At 45.6% G+C, this 15330-nt stretch overlaps 1 protein-coding gene and 1 long non-coding RNA gene across 2 annotated transcripts in view; both read left to right on the top strand.

Annotated features, from left to right (window-relative positions):
• The window catches only part of LOC136169322 (bifunctional methylenetetrahydrofolate dehydrogenase/cyclohydrolase, mitochondrial-like), a 238868-nt gene that overhangs the window by 77406 nt on the left and 146132 nt on the right, over positions 1 to 15330 (top strand). The window lies entirely within an intron of this gene.
• Positions 9672 to 15330, top strand: part of LOC136169911 (uncharacterized) — a 48881-nt gene continuing 43222 nt past the window's right edge. The window contains exon 1 of the long non-coding RNA XR_010663461.1: positions 9672 to 9787. This is a non-coding gene — a long non-coding RNA (uncharacterized lncRNA). The remainder of the gene's footprint in view (positions 9788 to 15330) is intronic.

Here is a 15330-nt window from a genome sequence, read left to right as displayed (position 1 = left end):
GGTAGATGGGAAAGTAAAGTCTGAGGAGGAGGTGCATCCATAGCATTGGTGTCAAAAACTGGTTTGACATCTGTAGAGATGCTGACTGCTGAAGCATAGATAACTGCCGAAGCCATAGATGGGGGTTTGGGGAAAACAGGAGCTCAAGCAATAGATGGGGGGCTGGGGGAAGCAGGACCTAAAGCCATAATTTGGGGACTGAGGGAAACAGCCAAAGCCCTAGAGAGGGAGCCAGGGAAGACAGGACCAAAAGCTGTAGATGGGGGGCTACGGGAGAGAGTGGACGGAACCCTCGATGGAGGGATGGGGAAGACACTGGCTGGAGTCCTACATGGTGGGGCCGGGGAAGACAGGACCCAAGGTTGTAGATGGGGGACCAAGGGAGACATTAGCCGGAGTCCCAGGTCGGGGACCTGGAAAGGCGGCAGCCGGAGCCCCAGATGGGGGCCCAGGAAAGGCGGCAGGCTGATACCCATATGGGGGCCTGGGAAAGGCGGCAGCCGGAGCCCCAGATGAGGGCCCGGGGAAGGCGGCAGCCGGAGCCCAAGGTAGTGGCCCGGGAAAGGCGGCAGCCGGAGCCCCAGATGAGGGCCCGGGAAAGGCAGCAGTCTGACCCCCAGGTAGGGGCCCGGGGAAGGCGGCAGCCGGAGTCCCAGATGAGGGCCCGGGGAAGGCGGAAGCCGGAGCCCAAGGTGGTGGCCCGGGAATGGCGGCAGCCGGAGCCCCAGATGAGGGTCCGGGAAAGGCGGCAGCCTGGCCCCCACGTGGGGGCCCGGGGAAGGCGGCAGACTGACCCCCAGGTAGGGGCCCGGGAAAGGCGGCAGTCTGACCCCCAGGTAGGGGCCCGTTGAAGGCGGCAGCCGGAGCCCCAGATGAGGGCCCGGGAAGGGCGGCAGCCCTAGCCCCAGATGAGGGCCCGGGAAAGGCAGCAGTCTGACCCCCAGATGAGGGCCCGGGAAAGGCGGCAGCCGGAGCCCCAGATGAGGGCCTGGGGAAGGCGGCAGTCTGACCCCCAGGTAGGGGCCCGGGAAAGGCGGCAGACTGACCCCCAGGTTGGGGCCCGGGAAAGGCGGTAGCCGGAGCCACAGATGAGGGCCCGGGAAAGGCGGCAGTCTGACCCCCAGGTAGGGGCCCGGGGAAGGCGGCATCCGGAGTCCCAGATGAGGGCCCGGGAAAGGAGGCAGAGTGACCCCCAGGTGGTGGCCCCGGAAAGGCTGCATCCGGAGCCCCAGATGGGGCCTTGGGAGTAACAGAGACTCTCTGCTGCCCGTCAGTGGTTGCAAATGTAGGGTGAGGGTTGGTTTGGGAGTAAAAGGCATAGTTAAAGATTGAAGCAGGGCAGGAGACCTTCGGCACAAATGCGCTGGTGGTGTCTGGTCTCCCTGCAGTGCGTGTCTGCTCCACCCCAATACCTGGGGGAGACTGAAAGGTTACAGCATGAGCTGGGGGAGTAGTGTCCATGTCAGTGACGTCCTGATCTGAAGGAGATAGGAAGGTTACACTTGGAGATGCTGTGACTGTGGTGGTAAAAGGGACTCCAGTAGAAGTTGTAGCAGGGGGAGCGATGGGACGGTCTGGAAGAGGGGTGAGTAAGTATGAGGGAGGGGGAGAATCTACACACATGGGTGTTGGGGATTCATTTCTGTAGGAGGGTGGCTGGAAATGGAGGGTTGGGGTGCTCAGGGGTGTGGAGAGGTCAGAAATAGAAGGTGGTGCTGCTCTGACTGCACACGCAGTGCCTGCATCCTCCTTGAAGGCAGTTCCCACAGTCGGATTGGAAACTGGAGGCAGAGAACCTGCAGGATGAGCAGAATGAGAGTCCACGGGGGCTGTGTGTCTTGCCACCCGATCCATATAAGGTGTCAGGCAAGATGGAAGGCCAGCCAGATTGGGGAATCTGGAGGACAGCTCGGCCAAGTTTGTGGTGGTAGGAGGGACTTGCAACGTGTGACTGACCGGAGGCAGGGAGCCTGTGGTCCCTGGGGCAGGCGGGTCGGCGCTGCGGCGTCGCATGGCCTTCCTTGCATCCCTCAGGATTCTGTTCCTCTGACGGTCCCTGTTTTGTTTCAGGGTGCCCCGGGTTTTGGCGCGAGGCATGGCTGGAAGCTTCGGAGGCGGGGGAAGGTCACTGCGACCCCAGGGCAGCGGCAGCGGGGGCGGCAGTGGCGGCAGCAGTGGCGGCAGTGGCAGAAAAAGCGGCGGGGGCATCGTCCTCTTGCGGGGGCGCCCACTGCCGGCGGCTCCCAGGGGAGAAGAGCTTCTCCGCGGGGTGTCTGAAGGTGGGTCACGCTGCAGCGCCTTCCCGGACATCGGTGACTCTGGGCAGCCGGGTTGGTGGTCTTCACCCAGCACCACTTCTACTGGCCTCTCGGGCAGCAGGCTGCAGCGCGGACTTGGGGCAGAGAGCACCGTGGCCAGGGGGCCAGGCTGCGAGGGAGGGCGGCCGTCTCCAGCAGTGCCGTCTGAGCAGATGGCGGGGCTTTGGGAGGAAGGCTTCGTCCGAGACACCTGGGCTTTCTCACTGAAGTTGCCTCCTGGGTGCCCCGGAAGGAGGTTTGGAGGCTCGGGAGGGCAGTGGAGGGGCGGGAGGAGCCCGCCGGTCTCCTGGGGCCTAGGTGTCATTGTCATAGCCCCGCTGTGGTCCGGACTCATCTTTCCGTTGTCCTCTCCTTCGGCCTCTGTGTGACCTTCCTCCTCTGTCACGCCTTCCCTTTGATCTTCCTGGACCATGGCCTTACTCTCCTTTGCGCGAGGAAGTGGGCGGTGACTGGTTGGTACCGGCTTCCCAGCCTTGGCTACCTGAACAGGTAGCTCAGGGAGTGAACGCAGGAGAGTAATTTCGCGCCCCGGTGGAGGAATTCTGACGGTTCTCGAAGGTCCGAACATCATGGAATTACGAGTGGACAGGACGGGCTGCTGCTTCGGCCGCTCCCTCAAGTTTACCAGGGGTAGCCCGCCCACACGGGAGTACCCAGCCTGCTGGATTGGGTACCACCTTTTCGGCGCACTGTAAGAGCCGGATGATGAGGGCACTGGATCCTGGTTGAGCAGCCTGCGACCAGGTTGTAAAGCAGGAGCTGGGGTGGCGGGGTGACCCCGGCCAGATGTGGTGGCACCCCACGGGCGCAAAACCAGTGAGCGCCGGCCCAGCGGGCATCGGCGGCGGAGCGCAGAAAGAAGTTTACACAGTAAATTGCCCATATAGGTCACATTGTGCGCCAAATAACCCGAGAATAGAATGTGAAACTGGGAGAGTGTCTCCCTAGCTGCTTACTCCTCTCGTGGTCAAACACGCACTGGAGAGAGGAGGACTCAGCCTGGCATTTGTGACATGTCCATGGTATACGCATCACAGAGAAAATGTGCTGTGCGCGCACGTGGCAAACTCTGGGGCAAAGGGCGGGGCCCAGCGCATGACCCCTCCCAGACTCTCTAGCCGCTGAGACCTCCCACTGTGGGTGGCAGGTGTTTGGCACCAGATGGGCCACCATGCAGAGACTGTTCAGGACCGTGGGGGCCGCCTTCTCTAGAGCTCATCCCATCTAGCTCCTCATCATGCAGCTCCCTTGGTGCCTGCGTGTGTATCTGCCGGCCCTTTCCTGCCTGGGTCTCAGAGACCTGTGCAAAGCTGACTGCAGGAGCCACCCACCCTCCCGGGGGTGGTCCAGCACCTGTGGGGACCTCCCCAGCTTCTCTGCGAGGCCAGGAGCCAGGAGCACCTTCTCCGCCGCGGCTCCTCTGCCATCATCACCAGCCGGAATGCAGAGCCCTCACCTGGCCAGGTGCTGCACCCCACCACGGCCTTTCCTGGCGGGTAAGCCTCTTTCTTCACTTCTTTTTAGCAATTTGGTACAACAGTTAAATCTTAGACTGTTCTTCAGGGTGTGCAGATGGTAATGGCTTAGCCAGGATGTGACCCAAACCTGCTCTGGGCTGTGGTGCCTCCCCGCCATACATGCTTCACGTGTTACTGCTCTTTTCTTGTCCTCCTTATGGCACTTAGCCCTAAGTGTCATGCCTATAATGAGTCTGTATCCTACCCTGTAGAAGGTTTTCTTTTGCTCAATTCATGAATTGATCACCTACTGCACTGGGTTCTGATCTCAGAAGATGCGGGTTAAGTACCACTAGTTGTCAGCATAGCACCAGCGGAGGTTTTCCCTTTGGGATAGTTTGAAGGATCCAGATATGTAAAGATGATAGTCTAGATAAATCATGGGCTTTCCTGAAAGAAATTTACCAGTGCATTATTCTGTATGGATTAGAAGACCATTTCTATGGCCTTCCTGGAGTGTGTTCAGTAAGGCAGCTCATTCATGTTGAGAAAGCAAATGCATCACTTATTGCAGCTTCATAGTGGAGCCCTGTGTCAGCTTCAAATAGTCAGTACAATTTGGTCACTGTGAGCATGTCAGCTGGGTCCACTCTTTACTACCATATATATTTCTAGAGATCCTTATGCCCAGGAGAGAAGTCACACTCTTGGGTGTCTAGGACAAGGGAGACATGTTGTTATTCACAAGGTAGAAGCTTCAAAAGAATAGGAAAGAACTGAAAACTCCTAGTCTAACATGGCTTTATCGAGTTTGAATCTTGTTTCTTTGGCTTACTTCATTGGAGTGTTTTCTTTCTCCTGGGCTGACATTGTGTGTTACACAGCAGGCATGTGACAGGTAGAGGTTTCAGAACCCAGAATTGTATTGATCAGTGAAACTTTATTTATATATTTTAGTTTAAAATCTATTTAAAATAACACTGGACATAATTCATATATTATAAATTAGTTTGCCCTCTGCTCTTGAGATTCTTTTCATAGTATGTCAGAGCAATTTTGGACTTCCATCTCCAATAAGATTTGAGATTGGAGGATGCAAAAGGTTTTTCTCAGATCTAAATTATGTGTGAAAAAAGCGAGAAATATCATAAGCCCTATCTGACCTCCCCAGGAGCAGAAATGGTTTACAGCCATGGCATTTAACCATAATTCCTTGATCTCATTTGAGAAGAGTTCAGTAAGGAACAATCTCTTCATTTTTGTTTCTTCCTTATTTTCTTGTCTTGCTTACCAACAATCCATTGTAATCTATGAATTAATATGGCAGCAGGCTGAGTAGTCTCTGGAGCTCATTCAAGTAACTTTTTTCCCTAAAATAACTTTAATTTCCTTGTTTTTCAGCTCCTCTTCTTTCCTTGCCCTTTACTATAACCAGAACTCACCAAAAGCTAACTGGCTTTGTGCAGACCCTTCTTAGGACAATCTTTCCTTGGTTATTTTATTCATTACTCTGTTTCATTTTTTGCCTTCTTGAAATATGTTGAAATCTTTCTGTAGTTGATGACTTCCACAAGCTCTTGGCTTTTATTGGCTTATTAATTTTGGTATTTCTACACTTTGATTTAAGTATGGTTTCAGAAGGAACAGAAAGTAAATATGTGTCCTAGTCTGCCATCTTGAGCTGAAAATCCCTGTCAGTTTTAGCATCCAGCATTCCCATGGGGTGGGGCGGGGACCTTGGCATTAATAGGTGTATAACACTCAAGATTTCAGCTTTTCTTGGGCAGTCACTAAAGACATAGTATGTGGTAATTTCTAATGGGAAAATAATAACTATTTCATGGAATTTATTTGAGGATTACATTAGATAATGAACATACAAGTGGTTTCTAAAGTTTCAAAGTCCATAAAAATGTTTTTTGTTATTGATTTGGTGCTACTTCAGTTTTACTTGACAGTGATTTATGACCTTGCTTATGTGAGAAGATGCCTTCTGATTTGTTGTTCTGAAAGTTAGATTATATTTTTCAACAGCTCAATGAAAATAACATCATTTCTGAAAGTTAAGGGTGAAGCTCTAAATGTTTCTTGGTAGCTATCCCTTTATAATATTTTCAGCAGCTAATTCACTCATGTATTCCTCCTCCCAGTTTTGTTGTGGATCTACTACCAGCCAGATGTTTACCTCAGCTGTTGGAAAACATTTTCCAGATTTTTAAATATGTATCTTAGGCTTGGTGGGCCGTATACAGTTTCTGTAGCTTCTTCTCCTCTTTCTTCAGCAGCCTTTCAAAATGTGAGGCTCAGGATTAGCTTACCGGTCATAAAAGAGCAGGCTGAGCTCACAGTGATTTGTGAGCAATTATTTGCCAGCCCCTGCTCTACGTTGTCACCGAGTGAAAGGTGCGTTTTTGAGTAAATCATGTCTTTGAGTCAGCTCTTGGTCTTCCGGAGCTTGTCCTTACTCTCTTGCCGTTTCGAATCAACAGGGCCTTCAGTGAGATCCTGTTAAAACATAAATTAGAGCGTGTTGCTCAGATCTCCTCAGTGACTCGCTCCGAGCAGCAAGCAGTGTCCTCAGAGCGCCTCCGCAGGCCTCGGGAGCTGGGTCTCTGCTCCCTGACTTGTCGCTTCTCCTCTCCACTTTGCTCACTGTGTTTCCCACACACCGACATCCTTTCTGTCCCTTGAATACTCTAGGCGCATTCTTGCCGCCTTCTCTTTCCATCTGACACTTCCCTCTGCTGGTAATATTCATTCCCCAGATATGCACTTTGCTCCCTTCCACAGCCACCTTAAATTCCTTGATAAATTTTATCTTCCCCATAAAGCGTTCATTTATTACTTAATTTCAAGTGGCAGGTGCCTTCTGTCAGCCATCTCCATCTCCCTACCATGCTTTCTGTTTTTTCTCCAGCATTTACCTGACATACTAGTTATTCTATGCATCTGTTTAATTTTTATTTACATATTTACACTTGTATTTGTATATTTGCTTGTTTATTTTTGTCTGTCCCCTCAATTGGAGAGAGGGTATATTCCTCTGGGTTGATCACTGCTGTGTCATCAACCTATAACATACTGAAGAATGGTGCCTGAAATTTGATAAGGGATTAAGAAATTGGCCACATAGCTAAATATGTGCATAAATTAATGAACAAATCTACAAGCTTCTGGATTGAGGGCTAATGAAAAGAGGAAGGCAAATGGTTGGGACAGGGTACTACAAGAAGTAGAATTTGGAATACTCTGATAGCTGTCCTAATAGATAAGGGTTTTATTAATTTAGATAGTTTTAATGAGAAAGCTGGGAAGTAGGGAAAAACAGCATCAAGATTTTTCTAATGTATTGTATAGAGTTCTTTTTAAGTGTGCACAGATATCACTGAAAAATCTATGCGTGTGTGCATGCCTCTGTTACTTTCTTTAGTGCTCTACGAGCCCCTCAAGGACAGGGGTATAGTAAGCAGCAGTATCTTTCCTTTCAGTTCAGTTCAGTCGCTGAGTCGTGTCCGACTCTTTGCAACTCCATGAACCACAGCACACCAGGCCTCCCTGTCCATCACCAAATCCCGGGGTCCACCCAAACCCATGTCCATTGTGTCAGTGATGCCATGCAACCAGCCCACCCTCTGTCATCCCCTTCTCTTCCTGCCCTCAATCTTTCCCAGCATCAGGGATTTTTCAAATGAGTCAACTCTCCACATCAGGCGGCCAAAGTGTTGGAGTTTCAGCTTCAACATCAGTCCTTCCAATGAACATCCAGGACTGATCTCCTTTAGAATGGCCTGGTTGGATCTCCTTGGAGTCCAAGGGACTTTCAAGAGTCTTCTCCAACACCACAGTTCAGAAGCATCAATTTTTCAGTACTCGGCTTTCTTCACAGTCCAACTCTCACATCCATACATGACCACTGGAAAAACCATAGCCTTGACTACATGGACCTTTGTTGGCAAAGTAATGTCTCTGCTTTTTAATATGCGCTCTAGGTTGGTCATAACTTTCCTTACAAGGAGTAAGCGTCTTTTAATTTCATGGCTGCAATCACCATCTGCAGTGATTTTGGAACCCCAAAAGATAGTGTGACCCTGTTTCCACTGTTTCTCCATCTATTTCCCATGAAGTGCTGGGACCAGATGCCATGATCTTAGTTTTCGGAATGTTGAGCTTTAAGCCAACTTTTTCACTCTCCTCTTTCACTTTCATCAAAGGGCTTTTTAGTTCCTCTTCATTTTCTGCCATAAGGGTGGTGTCATCTGCATATCTGAGGTTGTTGATATTTCTCCTGGCAATCTTCATTCCAGTTTGTGCTTCTTCCAGCCCAGCGTTTCTCTTGATGTACTCTGCATATAAGGTAAATAAGCAGGGTGACAATATACAGCCTTGATGTACTCCTTTTCCTATTTGGAACCAGCCTGTTGTTCCATGTCCAGTTCTAACTGTTGCTTCCTGACCTGCAGATAGGTTTCTCAAGAGGCAGGTCAGGTGGTCTGGTATTCCCATCTCTTTTAGAATTTTCCAGTTTATTGTGATCCACATAGTCTTAATTTGTTCAAAATTATATCATAATTTATTTGCAACCATGAAACTAGACTTAGTTTTTGAGTAGACCCTCCCTAGAAATCTGTGACATTAATAAAAGCAACAGATATGTGTTCAGCTTCCAATGATACACATAATACAAACTCAATTATGGGCCATCCATTTTAATGAAGGCATGAAGTAATTTAACAGATAGAGAGCAAAGAGAATATTAAGTTTTGTCCTCCGTTAATATTAGTAATGGGTAAAGTGGGCTCCAACACCTTCAAGATAGCTTGAGACCATCATCTCTATGTAATGGCAGAGGGATGTTCAGCTAGGATATTGTTCTCTGTCACTCAGAAAAATACCCAGAATGTATAATGATACTTACTGAGTCAGATATGGGACATTTGGGTGATTAGGAGTCCTTTAGCATGGTTCTTTCAGATGCCTTAGCTACAAGATGAAGCTAGCAGCTTTGGACACTTTCAGCAATGAAGAGTTTGTTTGAATGTTAATTTTTGTGCTGAATGAAATGAGCTTATTTCTTCTTGAAAGCCTCCCACATATCATTTCTAACCTCTGTTTTCTTTTTGGAAAGACTTTTAGAAATTAAAGATCAAGATAAAAAATAAATCATGACTTAAATGATACATGGAATATTTTTCTGACTTAAAAGACCATGCAGAATTAAATATGACCCAGTTCAAATCTGAGCTACTAGGATTTCTCTGGTAGCTCAGATTATAAAGAATCTGCTTCCAATGGAGGAGACCCGGTTTCAATCCCTGGGTTGGGAAGATCCCCCGGAGAAGGAAATGGCAACCCATTCCAATATTCTTGCCTGGAAAATCCCATAGACAGAGGAGCTTGGCAGGCTATAGTCCATAGGGTCACAAAGAGTCAGACAAGACTGAAGCGACTTAGACTAGCACAGTTCAAATGTTAATTTCATTTTAATGTGTATAATGGAGTGGAATCTACTAGGTGCCAGAAAAGAAGAATTCACCCTACCTATTTGAAACTGCAGCACAGCACACACACACTTCAGTTACCAGTTCCATTCATTCCACAGAATTATCCTCATAAAACATAGTGTTCTCTATACCTGGGATGTATCTCACTTAGTTTTAAGAATTTCCAGATAACTCTTCATACATCATACATAGTGTTACAATTCCAATCTTGCCAAGTCCTGTACCAGTTACATAGAACACAGCACATTTATTTCTCTGGGTTGTTCAGATCCCAGTGAAAGAAGAATGGAATGGGACCAAAGAGGTCAGGATTCTTGTCCCAGATTTACCATAAAATAATTGTGTTCTCAGGAAAGTTGTAGTTATTCTAGACCCCTTTCATTTTTTTCTTTCCACAGAGTTGCACTAGATGACACCAAATAACATCCCACTCTTTGCAGTAATACCTTCGATGTTATTGGTATTCTGAAACAAATGAAGACAATGACACCTGAAGCTGTGCACCATCTCTGTAACTATGTTTTTAGAGTTGCCTCTATTTTAAAAATGAAAAGATGGCTGAACACAGAAGTAGATGTTTTGACCAGAGGCTCCAAAGTAAATGCAACTAAACCACAAGTTTCCTTCTTTCCCGAAGCTCACTTAACTGAAACATAGGCTGCTGGATATTAAGCTGTAAAGCATATTATCAGCGTATTTTAAAAGAAGCTATTCTTCTGGTATTTCTAATTAATAGCAGGAAGTTTTGAAATTGTTAAAAGATCATCTGATCTTGTGGGATTTACAGCTCCATTTTCCAGTCAAGCAAGTTGAATTAGGGTATCTGACCTTCTGGATGCATCTCAGAACTAAAATTCTGACCCTCTTGAGTTTTTCTTCATGCTATCAGAAATTCATGCCAGATAATCCTTTTGATAGAGAATATGTACAGACTTAGATACTTTCATATAAGGAAGCAATGTCGTGAGTCCGGATGGAAGTGAAGCCTTCAGTCTCAGAGGGGTGCTGAGCTCCTGGTGAAATATAGTCATCATTTCTTTAAAATAGAAAAGCAGTTATTTGACGTTATTAACACCAAATAACTATTGATACATTTATCTGTGATCCATGTATTTACTGTACCAACTAGGTGTGTTCTCTTTGGGAAGTACACAGCTGCTTGAGATGCAGATTGTTTATTTTTGTTTGTTTTCCCACAGAGACCGTGACCTTCTGATCAGGAGCGTCTATATTTTACTAACATCTGGAACCACCAGCTAACACAGTGTCTAAAATGTAGCCAATGAAGATGAAATCAGTGAACACGTTTTTAAAATATGGGCCAGCGCATGGGCAAATATAAATTTTTTGTTTTCAGTCATAACTAGATTGAAACATGTAGATGAAACAGACAACAAGTGCTACAGTAATTCAAAGAAGGCATAGAACAGATAGCCTGTAAGGATCTATTGTATAGCACAGGGAGCTATGCTCAATATTTTGTAATAACTTATTAATGGAAAAGAATCTGATAAAGGACATATATATAAATTAATCACTGAATTGTACACCTGAAACTAATATGGCATTGGAAATCAACTAAGCTTCAATTTAAAAAACAGACGACCACAAAAGACACCAAGAAGTCATAGACATTCTTGTGATATTTCCATAAAGAAGCCAAATGAAGAAGAGAGAGAGGGCTTATGAATTAACCAGAGGAGGAGTCACAGAGAACCTAGGCCTGGACCTGAGCTTGCGTTTACATTAAGATTGCAGCGCAGGTATAGATGGAGGTAATCACATACACTCACTGTACTGAGACTAGCTGAAGTTATGAGTGTCGTTCAAGATCCCAAAGCAAGTACAGTGTGGAGTCAAAATTTTAAGTGACATCTAATACACTAAAATCCAGCCAGTCCATCCTAAAGGAAATCAGTCCTGAATATTCATTGGAAGGACTGATGTTTAAGCTGAAACACCAGTATTTTGGCCACCTGATACAAAGAGCTGACTCATTTGAAAAGACCCTGATGCCAGGAAAGATTGAAGGCAGCAGGACAAGGGGACGACAGAGGATGAGATGGTTGGATGGCATCACTGACTCAGTGGACATGAGTTTGGGTAAACTCCGGGAGTTGGTGATGGACATGGAGGCCTGGTGTGCTGCGGTTCATGGGGTCGCAAAGAGTCAGACATGACTGAGCGACTGAACTGAACTAAACTGTATACACTAAAAAAATTTTTTTAAAAAGCCCTTTCTGTGATACTGTGTTTTCATTGAAATAGTTTTGTTTCTTTTTGGTATAGTAGAAATTAGTTCTAGTGTTTCCTGCAGTAATTACTAGTTCTGTTTATCCCCTCTAGAGTTGATCTTCAAAATTTCCATTAGAATGATTTTGCCAAAATGAAACATACAAATATTCATGATGCCTATATCCAAGTATTTCTTCTGTTGTTCCCTGCTTCTCTTCTAGGATTATATGAACAATTCACTATCTTGAATTATGCTTTTCCCTCTTCCAAGAATTCTCTCCTCCCTATTGGGCACCTGGAAAACCCAATGTTTGTCAAAACTCAGTTATGTATTATCTCTTTTGCGCTGTCTTCTGTTTACTGTTGTGATAACACTTTCCTTTTTTGCTCCCAGTACACTTTTGCATACCTGATTGTTGCACTTGCTACACTGTATTGTAGTTGGAGTTTTACATATCTCGGGCTTCTTCTGGGCAACACTCCTTGAGGCCAGGGACCACCTTTTCTTCATCTGTTGATGCAGCCTTAGCATGTTACTTGGTATGCAGTAGTTAATATAAAAATGAGATTTGAATAAACTTAAAAAGGTAAGTACATATGACTTATTATCACTTTCCAGACCTAACAGGAAGAAACATTACTGTTGGTGCTGAATGTTCACTTCTACTGTAGTGAATGGTGGTGGTACTTGACTCTAATTACAATGTTTTACCCACCATTCTATGTATTTCTACCTGATATCTCTTCTTTATTTCCATCTATATATTTATTGCTAATCCAAGCAAAGCAGGAATGAGGGTAGGGCTAGGCTATACTTGACTGGAATAGTAAAGACATTGTGTGACTTTTTGGTGAGAAAATCCTGATGCAGGAGAGGTCTACATCTTCCCTTTGAGACATGTGGAGGGCTCTGCCTCTAAAGAGTTTTGTTTTTTTTTTTTTTCTGAAGAGTTTTATTAGCAACTAATCAAGATGTTTTTGCACAAGGCTCCTGATTAGCTATTAGCAATACTAAGAGTGAATCAGAACTAAAGTAGTTTCTGATTTGTTTTACATTGTAAATGTAGGTTATTGTTTTTTAATGCTGGGGGTGATGGTGGTGGGGAGTGAGGGAATGGTCTTTTTCACATCTTGATGTTTCAATCCTGTCAAGAGAGATCTTAGGGCAATTTCAGCCCTGCTTCTTTACTTACTCCACCCCAGGGTGATCAAGTGACTTATATAGGAAGCTTGAAAAGAATTAAGTGGGCATGTTTGTCTTAACTAATTCTGTTCTCTCCCTTGAGAGTGAGAGTTGGCGTCTTCTGTTTCTGTCATCCTGTGTATTACTAGCTCAGTTATGGACTAGTAATTTCTGGGGTTCAGTTATGGGATCATTTCATTCACACTGGACTCTAAGCCAGGGTTAGATCGGTGCCAGGAGTATTTTGACCTCTATCTTCGCTCTTTTGTCTTGTATCTTAATTAACTCCACACCCAGGTGTAATTACGGTGCTGTACCTGTTGTTCTTGCACAGACACATCACTTGGTGCGTTCCCTGGAAACACTGAGAAATGAAAAGAAAGGAGCAGACCTTTTGGAGAGGAAAATGTCCACGTGAAAATGTTTTGGTGCTTCCACGCAAGGTAGCCTTGTGCCTTGGTCATTAATGTGTGGTGGGATGTTGTGACCTTTGACTCTTTGAAAACACTTCGGCGAGTGCAGTTACCTGCAGTTAACTGCCGAAGTCTAGACAAGGTTTAATGAATGCCGTGTTAGTTTCTGGTACCTGCAGTAACAAGTCAGCAAAAACGTGGAGGCTTAACATAGTAAAGATGTGCCGTCTCACAGTTCTAGAGGTCAGAAGTCTGACATCAAGGTGTCAGTAGGGCTGTGCGCCCTAGCGGGGTTCTAGTGGGGCGTCCCCTCCTTCTCTCTCTGAGCTTCCGGTCGTTGGTAGCTTCCTTGGCTTGATGCCGCATCACTTATTCTCTGTTTTCACTCCCTTTGTGTGTCTGTATCTTCTCTTTCATCTGGGTCAAATTGCCCTTTGCCCTTGTTGTTTAATAAGGACAACTGTCATCATATTAAGAACCCATCTGATTAATAGGGTTCTTAGAAAGGATGGGAATCCCATTCCAGGATCCTTAATGAAACTTGCAGAGACCTCTTTTCCAAGTGAGGTAACAGTTAAGAATTAGAACATGAATATATCCTTTTGGGGGTCATCATTCAACCCACTACACCAGCAATAAGACTCTGCAGTTGGCTGCAGTTGATTGCATGGGAGAGTGGCTGTTTCTGTCAAGCCGCTTAAGTAAAGGTCTGGCATAAAGAAAAGGGGCCCTAGGGAATGGCAGGTGGCTGAGCGAACACCTGGAGCAGAATGAATAGGGCCCCTGGAGGGTCTTTAGCATACAGAGAACTTTACCTGGCTCTTAACTTTGGGGCGGGCAGGAGTTTACAGGGCAGGAACACTCGGGCTGCTGCTCACCTTGGCTTGCTCCTCGGGTAGTTTTTTCCCAAGCAGGCCTGACTGAGACAAAGACTTGGTTGTAAGGAAAGTATATTTTGCAGAACTTGTCAGCACTGACACACGTGGTTACCACAGGCTGAAGGGAGTCCCTCTACATGTGGACCCAAGCGGACACGGAGTTTGTCAGTTACGGCGGAGAAAAACTGTTCTCTAAAAGGCAGGCTTCTTTGGTCTGTGCAGTTCCATAGCCAGAGGCAGTGAAAATGGCTATGGCACCATAGGATCATAGAATCTGCACATCCTAACTGGAGGTATAATGTTACTGGATAGAAGCCATAATCAGGTCAGTACTGCAGTGTGAACAAGATCATCAAAGAGGAAGGATAGCTCAAGAGTCCATGTGTGATAGGTGCTCAAGGCTGTGCATTGCACATGGCAAATTCATAGCGACCAATCAACCTTAGGCCAGAAAATTCCTCCTGGTTCTAAGTTTGCAGGTCAAGAATTTCAGATAAATGGCACAGACTAATGGATATCCTAGTGAGGCTAAAATCAAAGAGACTTTTATCTTCCTTTAAATGCCATTGAGTTTCTGTTCTGTTCTTTGATAATTTCTGTACTGGATTCTGAGAATGAACATGTGCCTAGTTTCATTATTCTAGGAGTGGGGACTGGCTTGCTTTTGAGATTTTTTTAAATTGTGAGCGTAATGCTGTAATCTCAGATTGAATCTTAGTAACTCTTTAAAATCTTTGAAAGCATGGTTCATGAAAGACTTGATAAACGGATAGAACAGCCAAGACCCTGAGACACCAGAGCAGTGTCAGTGACAGAGTCCAGGCTGCAGACATGGAAGGACCCCTCAGTCCACTGAGACACTGAAAACCCTGCCACTGAGAGTGAATTAGAATGTACATTTGGGAGGATTATTTCTGGACATTTAAGGACTTCAGATTTTTAACCCAGCATAACAAGGAAACTTGATTAAAAAAAAAAAAGAGTTCTTCAACTTTGTTTTCTCTTTCTCAAGATTGCTTTGGTTATTGAGAGTTCTTTGTGGTTACATGTACATTTTAGACTAATTTCTTCTACTTCTGAAAAAATAGGGGATTTTGATAGGCATTGCATTAAAATGTAGACAACTTTGTGTAATACGGACATTTTAACATATTAAGTCTTCCACTTCGTAAACGTGGGATATTGTTTCATCTATGTCTTCCTTAATTTCTTTCAATAACGTTTTGTAGTTTTTAGTGTGCAAGTCTTTGATGTCTTAAGTTTACTCATAATTTATTATTTTTGATACTATTGTAAATGAAATTTTTCTCCTGATTTCTTTTTAGATTGTTGTTAGTGTACAGAA

This window comes from Muntiacus reevesi, chromosome 5, assembly GCF_963930625.1.
Source record: "Muntiacus reevesi chromosome 5, mMunRee1.1, whole genome shotgun sequence".
In the NCBI taxonomy this organism is placed as follows: domain Eukaryota; kingdom Metazoa; phylum Chordata; class Mammalia; order Artiodactyla; family Cervidae; genus Muntiacus; species Muntiacus reevesi.
This window is presented reverse-complemented; position numbering and strand designations above follow the sequence as displayed.